Here is an 11198-nt window from a genome sequence, read left to right as displayed (position 1 = left end):
TTTGATGTTAGTATAAATTAAATTAATTTTACATGCTTTCATAAATTTTAAAATTTTATTTTTTTCTAATTTTATGGTCATTTTAATATTTTTCAAAGGAAAAAATTTTCATTTACACCTTATAGAAATTAGACATTTTATAAAAGTATGGGTATCATTATAAAACACATTGAGAATTTAAGTATTGTATTGAATATTATTAAAGTATATATATGACATTATAGAGGTATGTGGTATTATCCTAATACCACTCGAGAATTGGAATTCAAGGTTGGGATATCAGAAGTTAATGATTTAACAAGTGTGCTATGCCAAAAATAAGGCATTTCTTTCCTCTTTGGCCACAAAACAGGCACTGCCTTTTAGTTGTCAAACCATTAATTTCGACTACTTCCTCAAATTCAATACCAATTAGCACCCCTGATCTAAGTTTAATTTCTATTGTGTAGGATCCATTGTATGACAAGCACAGAGCATACAATTAAACTCATGGGAGATTTTCTTTTAATGATTCACCATTGTTGATCAGAAAGAGAATAGGAAATATTTAGGAAGACATTTTTTAAAACACACTGGTATTTTATTTAGAAAACTTCGATTGAACTTCGATTGAACTTCGATTGATTACAAGAGAATTGTTTTCCTTTATATAGGAAAACTTTGAGAAGGAGATTTTTGGGCTTATCCTAATTTTTACATACAAACCTGATAAGGAGGAATCTCCTTTACATAAGAAACAAACTACTTTTATGACTCGTATAAAAAATTAATATACTTTTGACTCATACTTTTATACTTACTTTTTGACTTATACTTTTTTGTAAGAGACAAGCCTACTTTTTTGACTAATATAAAAAACATAGTGACATCACATCTAATCTATGACTCATATAACAAACATAATGAAACATCACGTCTAATCACTTTCATAGTCTGTACTGACATCAGAAGTGAGATTCAATTCTTCTATCATCTTTACTTTTTCTTCTTTAGCTCTATAGCACTTTATCTCCATCTGTTTAATCTGTTGTTCAAGACCATCACTTGAATTGTAAAAATTGTCTTCTTCATCCATAGGTGATGTCTTTTCCTGCGAATTAGTCTAAGCCGGTGTACTTTGAATGACATTACTAGAAAACCATGGATAGTCTTATGACCATTCTTTTGGATCTGGTATGTTTGACTGGTATTCTTCTAATGCCTTTTTCAATTGTTTTTGATAAGGTGTCGGTGGTTCAATCTTTATGTCCCATGGTGCTAATACATCTCCTAGAGGCCATATTTCTATTGGAATAGTTCTATTTACTTGGCACAAATATTTTTGTAAATCCTTATAATTATAAGGATTTGAACTAACCTCTAAAAAATATGTTTTGTGTATCCAGGCACTAGGGAATGACCCTAATTGTGTTGCAGGACCATTCTGCATAAAATACTGAAGCTTGTAAAAAATAATCACAATATATTGTGCCCTGGTATCTTTGAACTGTTCTCTCATGATCATGTCAATCCATTGTTCTAAAAGGTAAAATCATTTAAAGAAAATTGATAATTTTTTTTTATTTTCAGACCAATCTCATATTGGGCAGCCATAGTCAGAAAATGTAAAAGATCTTCAATGAAGAATTCCATCCCAATATGAAACAGGCGTGTCAAGTACCACATCATCCATTTTAATTCATCAGGGAAATCAGTGAATTGAATTTTAAGTGGATGAATAAATGGATAATCTTCATGAAGTCCTAATGGTTTAAGGAATAATCCACCAAAATCTCGAAAGATACTTAACTGGTAAGAAAGCATCATATTTCTGGCCTCTTTGTGGAATATTTTTTCCATGATTAGACTCAACACTTCCGGAGGATGTTTTGGGTGTGAATTTGGATGGTAAAGTATAAAAAAAGAACAATGTGGGGGTTGAGTTTTCTTGGATTTTGATGATGAATGCCTTATCATGAAATTTTCAGGGGGTCTTCATAAAATATCAACAAGAACATTGGTTTTTCCTTTAATGTGTTTAACATCAAAAGAATATTTGAAAAACCATTCTAACCATCTGAGCAGTTGAGGATGGGGTATATCTTTTTGTTTGAATTTTAGCATTTTAGGAAATGAGGACTTGTCCATTTCAACAAGAAAGTGATTTCCTATAAGATGAAATTCAAATTTAGATATACATTTCTTTACTGCAAGGATTTCTTTGAAAGTGGAGTGGTAATGGATCTCAGCATTTGTGAATCTTCCACTTTTATAACCACGTAGTTGTCTTTTTCCATTTCTCTCTTCAAAAAGTACAGCTCCCCGTATTTATCAGTTGCGTCTGACTGCAAAATTATTTTGCCTTCTGATGGAATATGTAAAGGTGGCAAATTTTGTAGCTTTGCTTTCAGCTTTTTGATCGCTTGAGTTTGTCTGGCATTCCTTGGAGGAGAATTTTTTTTAAACATTTTTCTTAAAGGATTTGTAAATTTAGAGATTTTTGGAATAAAATTTTTGAGATAATTTACAATTTCTAGGAATTGTTGAACTTGCTTCTTGGATAAATTTTCATCTGGAAATTTTTGCAATTCTTCTGCAATATGTTTACCAGGCTAATATTTTCCATCTTTAAGATTCATACCAAGAAATTCTATTTCTTCTCTGTCAATCTGCATTTTCCTTTCTAAGAGCATGATTCCATATTGAAGGATTATTTGCTTGAATTTATCCAAGAGATTGGAAAGTTGTTCTTGATCTGGGCTATAAAGAAGGATATCATCTATAGAAATCATGGCTTGATCCATAATAGGCTGAAAAATCTTTATCATGGCCTTCTGAAATAGTGATAGAGTAGTTTTAAGCCCAAAAGGCATTGCTGTCCATTAAAAGTGTTTATTTGGGATGTAAAAACCCATCTTAGGCTTGTCTTCTGGATCTATGCCTAGCTGCCAAAATCCTGCTTTCAGATCAAACTTGGAGAAAACTTTTGCCTTTGCTAGACTGGAGAATAGTGAATTTCTGTTGGGCAATGGAAACTTATCATCTTGAAGAAAAAGATTAAGAGGCTGGTAATTAATTACTAGCCTCAATTTGCCTCTTGCTTGTTTTGATCTTTTGTTGACATGGAAAACTTCACATGCCCATTGTGAATTTGAAACTTCAATCAATCCTTATTGTTATATCTGCTGACATTTTTCCTTTGCTAGTTTCTGATGTTCTGGATTCATTTTAGTGTAACTAACTCTGGTAGGATTGATATCTTCACTCCTTTTAAAAGGAAGTTTCATAAAAAATTTAGAATTTTTCCATAATGGATTTTCACATTTCTGAAGAAATTCTGAATGAGAGTCTACACAAGATCTTTCCTTTAATTCTTCAACAACTTTTTGGATCTTTCTTGAGTGGACTATGAACAATTTAGGGATTTGGACAAAAGGTTTAAACATTTGTTTATACCTTAGTCCTTCAGGAAAAATTATTAATTGTTTGGTTTTTGTATAGAGATTAAAACCAATAACAAGATCTTTACCTGAGAATTTTGACCCTAAAACTGTTGTAGTCACTGCACATCTTGGAAAAAACTAAATTTTAATAGGTTTGCTCACCAAATGTGTTGCAAATACTTTGTCCACTGCAGAGTTGAAGTAAAGAAAGTGTGGTTTCCACCATTCTGATGGAAAAATTTCTGGATTCATGATTGTTTCTGCCGCTCCAGTATCAATAAAAGTAATAACAGTAATAGGCTTACTGTATTTATCAAGATAGATCGAAACTGGAATATGGGGAATAGAAACTTGGGTTGTTGAGAGTATTTGAGACTGCATCATGTATATCTCACTTGATGAAAACTTAGAGTCACTGTATTCAAGACTTTGAATTGCATATAGTGACTGTTCATTTGGCTCCTCGTCGATAGAGAATAAAGATTCAATATCATCATCTTTGCCGATCTTTATTCTAGATTCTTGTTGTATCTGCTGGATCATTTTTGCTCATTTTTTGTTGTTGGGGCATTATTTTGCAAAATGTCCTTTCTGATTGCAGATGTAACAACGAGTTGATTTAGCTCATTTAGAAGATCTTTTCTTCTTAAGAAATCTCCATCTAATTCTTTTCTTTCTAGGTATCTTTGGAGAAAACTTTCTCAATTTTCTTAAATGTTTCTTTTTTCTGGTAGGGCAATAATAAGATTTGTCTTTGCCACATTTGATTTTGAGATAAGAATCATCACAGCCTTTGTCTTACATCCTATCAACATGAAGATAGTCCTTAAAGACTTTTCTTCTGTTGCACAAGTCTTCAAGAGTAATATAAGTCTCTTGCTGAATTCTTCCAATAGTTAAATTGAGGATGTTTTTACCCTGCCTTAGTAAGCTGTGATTGACTGCCACTTGGATTGGATCAGGTATGGATGTAAGCACTGCTTGTTTGAGACTTGGATCTAACCCAAGGGCGCAAAAGAGTTTAGTCATTGCATAAAAATGCTTTGATAAATCTCTTCTTTTGTATGAGTAACATTATTTTTTGAAAAATTCTTTTCTTTTTAGAGTCAATAGATCTTCAAGACTTCCAATAAAAAATTATGAATAATCCTGATTGCTTGTGATAAGTCTGTCAACACTAAAAATTGCATTTGATATTCTTGACTTATAGAATTCCACCAGTCTTTTAACATTCTCACAAATCTGGAAACAAATTCCATCAAAATGTTATAATGATTTTCTTCTGTCAGCCTTTTGGTTTCTAACCAAGCATGGAATTATTGCAGTCTTTTTGGCCATTTGTTTGTTGGAATATCATCTAGAGTGAAAATCATATTTCCACCCGAAACATGAGGTAAAGGTCTTGCATTTAAAGGTTCAACTGCTTCACTCATTTCTTCATTATCTGACATTTCAACTTTTACATTTGGTTGAGTTGTGGCCATTACTTGTAGATCATGACATTTGAAGACTCAAAATCTTTTGAAGTAAATTCTGATGAAGATGATTATTCAGTAGGAGAGTCTTCAGGTTCTTGTAAAATAGATATTTTTGGAAGCATTTCCTAATTGTAATCCTTCACAAAATTTGATAAAGGATTACTATCAGAAAGTTTTTCCTTTTGAATCATGAATGATTTTAATACATATTTAGGTAGAGAAGGGTTTTTTTTTGTACTTTCTTATTCAACAAGTTTTTTTCCCAAGGCCTTTTCTTTTTACCTTTTTCTTTCTTCTGCCTCTTTTTTCTCTGCTTTTTTTTTAGCCTTGATCTGTAAATACAGATCATAAGTCTTGGGTTTTTTCTTTTCTGCAGGAGGAGGAAAAATTATTTTTTGAGTTCCGGATGATGGAGGAGTATCCAACTGTCTGATTGAAGGAAATAGTTCAATACCATTCTTGGAAAGGTTAGGAGGTGGTATTTTCCCTGTTTCCTTTAATATCTGGATCTATTCTTTGAGATTTTGCATTTCTTTTTCTCTCTGTGTAAGGTGAGAGAAAAAAATCTTGGCCTGGCGCTACAGGTTTTCTAGCGACTTCTTTCAGTTTTTTTTGGAAAAGCTGAATAAGATCTTTAATCATCTTTGAATTTTCATCAGCTCTAGTTTTAAATTTGGAGACTTTTGAGTCAATTTGATTGACTTTCGAGTCTATTTTCTTCAAGATTGAATTTTGAGCCAAAGCATTTTCTATTTGCCAATTGAGAGTAGCTTCTGCCGCCGTTATTTTGACTAGTTTTCCTTCTGGATCTACTTGTAACTTTGAAGGAATTTTTGGAGTATGAATATACTCTTTTTTTGAAAATTTTGTAATAGAAGGAAAATCTTGATCATAAGAAGATGCTGGCTGATACATGTATACTTCTTGACTTATCTGAGACGGAGTTAAAGTTTAGGCTTATTGGGAACAAGATTGAATCTGATTTTGTTTTTGAACCCATTTGTTGATCCTCTTATAACATGGCTGCTTTAAAGGCTTAACCAACCATTTTTGTTGGTCTTGAGGATCTTTCTTTGGTGGTGGAGGTGGTGGAAAACACTGATGTTCAACTTCTGGCGGTTTTTTTTAGTTTATCAACAAAATAATCAACAAGATAAACAAATTTGCCATTATCTTCTCCTAGAGGACCAATATTTAGATCATCATTTATCCACCATTTGTAAAACTCAGACTATGTTGATTTCTTGTGAGATTTTTTCTTGTGAGGCTTGTAAGCTTCATTATCCATGCCTGCAACCCATTCGTCAAAACTTAGGTCATTACATAGTTCACAGAAACATATAAGATCCCATGGACAATGGCCTGTAACAGGGTCTTTAAAATAATATAGAGGTTTTTTGTCTAACTGAAAACTCTCTATAAGAGTTGATTCTGGCCTTGGACTTCCAGGTTGGAAAGGTTGCATCATCAACTATGTTGGGAAGATTGGTGGTGTAACTTGAGGTCTTACATAACTGTGATCAAATCGAACTTCATTGGTTCCGTCTGATTTGGTGATGATCTGACTTTTGGTTGATTTGATAGGTTGATCATGATTATGCTGATGGATTTGCTCATAATTTGTTACCCACTTTTCTGGCAAAAGTTTCAACAACTCTTGCTTGGGTATTTGTTTTGGCACATGCACACAGTGAGGCTCTTCTTTGGTATTAACATAAATGAGAAGGGAATCTTCAGAACCATGGTGTGACAGGTTAAAGGGTGATCTTGAATATACACTATTTGATAGTGAAGGGTCACTGCTACTGCTGATTCAACCATCTCAGCTCCAATAATCTGGATTTGGACTTTTAAGGCATCCAACAAGTTTGGATCTTAAAGGGACATGATAAAATTAGGAAATAAAGTTACCATCGCCATTCTTGAGCTTAGAGTGGCTTCAACTGTCCCAATACAGGTGTCCTGATATTGTTTATATCTTGAATCTAATAGAGCAATCCTAGACACAACTGATTTCCCAGATGTTCCATGATAATTTAGAGCTAATTTGACTGCACCGAAATGGATATGTGAATATCCATGTTGAATCCAATCTTGTGAAAAATTTGAAGGAGCTTCAAGAGTGACAAATTGTTCTTCCTGGCCTCCATAAATCAAATGCTTGTCAAACTTTGAGGACTGAACATATTCTCGAATATTCTTGCGACTGATACTAATTAGTGACTTTATACTCTTTATTGGGGGAATAACTAGGTTTTTGATAGGTAGAGTATGGATTTACAAGTGGTAAATATGTGGCTTGTACATTTTTTTTCCTCTGTAAAGTAAATTACCTCATATAATGAGGATATTTTCTTAAGTACATTGAATTTTGTTCTTATCACAGTTTTAAATATCTTCATTTTAATTATTTTATATTTTTATAATAATATTTTTAACCAAGTATAAAATAATAAAAATATTTTAACAATATATTTATTTATAAACCATTATTGGCAACATTTAGATATGTTGTTTCGAATATCTATTAGTTAAGGAATGAGTTATCACTTAACAATATGAAATCTTAATGGAGAAGTATCACTCAACAAGATCGTATGGGTTATACAGCAAAAAGTATGTACTATTGTCATGGAGCTATATCTTTCGACTTGCGAACCGTGCGGCCTTAGGCAATCCGTTTATTTTAAACTCGCCTAAGTCAGCCTTTACTCCAAAGGTGAGGCTTCTTTTAGAATTCCTCCAAGACACCAATTTGTATAGCGGAAACAATTGTGCCAAAAGAAGCCACAAAAGAACAATAGAAAGCTACAGAAAGAATGCACGAAAGGTGTTTGAGTAAATGCTCAAAGAATTCTATTACTTATAAGAATTCAAGTTACAATAGATGATTTACAAGTGAGGGGGAGGCTCTCTATTTATAGTTGAGCTCTCCCAAAACTGACGGTTAAGATCCAAGTTACATCGACGGACGAGATTAGTCTATCCTTTGATTTTAGGGATTTACAAGATTACATAATATCAAATCAAATCTACAAGATATGATTCCCATATTTACTAAAAATAGCCTATGTTTCCATATCTTTATTATTGAGCCTACCAGGCTTCAATTTGACAGGCTTCTCTAACAGTTCTTTGAATAAGGCCAGTTCTCGTGGGCTAAATGATCCCCATCTTACCGAGAGGCCTTTATGGGGCGTATCTTGTGCCATGGTCATGGGCTTTGCAATTTGGCTCGTGACATTCTCCCCCACTTATTCTCGCAATGCCCTCGTTGCACCTTCAAAATAACACTGACTTGGTTCACCTCAGAACTTTTTCGTTGCCTTGGCTTTTTATCGATTTGTCTTGCGATCGAGTTGTCCCTTCCTTCGAAACTTTTGCCTCGGCTTCTGTCACCTCTTAACTTGAACTATTGCATGTTAGAGTATGCCCAAAGATCAATCATGAGATGGTTGTAATAACATACTTGATTTATCATGTTTATTAATATAAGGCGTTACCATTATTATTTCAGTTTCTTTTCTGTGTACATAAATAAACTGTTTTATAGTAATGTCCTGAGAATAATATGATTATTCTTAAAAGGTCCTTAGTCAAGTATTATTGTTGGCTAGGAAACAATAATGCATTAAGACTAACATGTAGTTGATTGATGATAAAGAGTTGTCATTGATATGGAATGTCAAGATTGATGCATGAATATGTGTGTTAGAGAACAACATATTGGACTGACCCGTTATGAGTATGTTTCTTGGATTATTATGTAATTGTCAAAACATTACTCTTAGTGATTAATATGTATATGATCCTCAGACTTGAGATCATCATAATCCCAACATCGTGAGTTGTGTATTTTGATACAGTCAGTGTATTTTGATACAGTCAAACATACACCGTAACTAGTTGTTCTATAAATGCTGATGTTGTATATACCATAATCTGTGTGGAGGGATATGGTTGATCGATATAGGATAAGTCCCTCCTACATAATGGGAGTAATATCTTAGGCCATTTGATTGAGTGAGACTAGAAATGCATGGTCATGCTCAAATAAGCTTATATGAGATGTCATACTTATTTGTATATCATAGTCTACTTAAGATATCAAGGAACATGGAATGGACTATGCAAGTGTGACTATTCCATGACTTGTGTCCAATCCAGAGATAAATGACTTAAGGATTATTGCATGAAAGGTTAATCATAAAAGGTTATGTCAAATCATGATTTCTTGTGACTTAGGTAGCAATGATGCATTGCTAGGTGCCACTCATTGTTTGTAACATTGGAATCGTTCTAGTGTTACTGCTAACATTACAAGAACCTACAGGGTCACACCCTATAGTTGAAATGAACGGAATAAAATATAGTTAGTATTGTGTTTGGTTATCGCTTGAATTAAATTAATTATAGAATTAATTTAATTGGGTAATCAAATATCGAACACATTATCTGTACAAGGTTGTTGTACGCATAATGAGCATGAATTTGGTTAGTATATAAATTCAAATAAACATATAGTTTACCGAAATCATTATTATAATTAATGTAATTATAATTTTCGGTTTAAAAAAACGTTGATATATTTATTTAATTTTAAGAAACCCTAAAAAGGGATATAAAATCCCGTTTTTCTTTGCTTGGTGTGTCTAGCAGCCGTCAAAGCAAAATCTTTTCAAAAACAGTTTTTGGGATTCTTTTCGTTTATTGTCAACAGGGTGGATTACGTAGAGGTCGGAGTCACGATAGATTGCGGCTAGATTCGATAGCAGATCAGATTACTCGTTGTCGAGGCATCGCTGTCCACTCAAGATCACCATTCGATAATTTCGAAACACTTTTTCACCCCGATTCGTTCCTCACACATGGATCCATGGTTAGAATTGCCGGATGTTTAATTTTTCTGCTGCGCCGTAGGGGTGCCGGCGTTCCAACAGTGCACTCGTTGGTATATCTCGTTGGCAAGAAGTCTCCACTCTAACTTTCCCCAATTTTGACTTGTTCCCATTGGAATCCCCTTGACTCTCACATCTTGGCTTCGTACTGCCCACAGATCCTTGGCTTTCTTGCTTATGAACTTCGAAAGGGCCCCTAAGAACTTGCCAAGCCAACAAGTTAGAATTCAAAACACTAGCAGAGTGTTCGCAATGTACCTTACTCGCAGCATTTACTCGTTTCAACTGTGTTTGCATATCTTCTTTCCCCTCGAAGCCTGATACACAACCCACCTTTCCCAAAGGTGACGGCTCCACAGTCGACTCCACAAGCCTCATATTGATTTCATGCTCCATTAACTTTTCCGAAAGGGCTTTCGTAGCATTCCGTTCTATCGAGTCAATGTTTCTCCTATATGAAACATCTTCAACTAGATGGATTGACGACAACACCTTGGTCCCAGCCTTCATATCTCGATGCACAGGCACAATGATTTTTTATAATAGACCAGTGACAATATGAATTTGATCGGCCCATGGATATAGAATTGCTTGAATCTTGTCAAGGAAGTTTAAGCCAAGCACATAATCGTAATCATCTAATTGGATTACCTTAAATTCTTCCTTGCCTTTCCATTCGTCAATTTGTAGCTCTACATTTCGAACTACTCCCACAGTTGAGGCCTCCTCAAAATTTACCGTCTTGATCTTTTTATTCGATTTCTTAATCGAGAGACCAAGTTTCTTCGCAGCCTTTCCTGATATGAACAAGTCCGATACTCTTGTATCAACAAGAGCACCCCTCTTCTAACTTGCAATGTTGATGTCTACAAACATCAACCCTTCTCCAACATCCCTTTTCTGAGGAATGAGCACCATCGAATTGACCCTCGATGTCTTTTTCTCAACAATCTTCGCTTCCTCTAGCTCATCTTTCTTTTCAATAGCCAAAATCTTCTATTTCTTTGGACATTTTCGCACCATGTGTGGTCCTTAAAAAAGGAAGCATTTTATCCTCTTCCCCTTGTCCATTGGGTTGTTGGATCCCCGCTTCTCATCTCGTGGTTTCCCATTGCCACTAGTGCTATCAGTACTATTGGCCATCATCACTATGTCCCTCTTCATCTTTCTCATGGTTTCTCTCACCATTGCCCTTTCCATTTGGCTTAGATGACTCGAACTTGTCTTTCGTTAGACCAAGCTCAACAAAGGACTCTACTTTGGCCATAGCTATAGTAAGTTCGGTGATTTCTTGCCTACGCAACTTATACTTTGCCCACAGCTTTAACCCATCCTCAAACCAATAGAATGCTTCTTTTTTGTTCAAGTCAGAGATTTGAGCATCAACTCGCTAAATGCCT

Source organism: Gossypium raimondii, chromosome 4 (assembly GCF_025698545.1).
Source record: "Gossypium raimondii isolate GPD5lz chromosome 4, ASM2569854v1, whole genome shotgun sequence".
In the NCBI taxonomy this organism is placed as follows: domain Eukaryota; kingdom Viridiplantae; phylum Streptophyta; class Magnoliopsida; order Malvales; family Malvaceae; genus Gossypium; species Gossypium raimondii.
Note: the sequence above shows the minus strand (reverse complement) of the source record.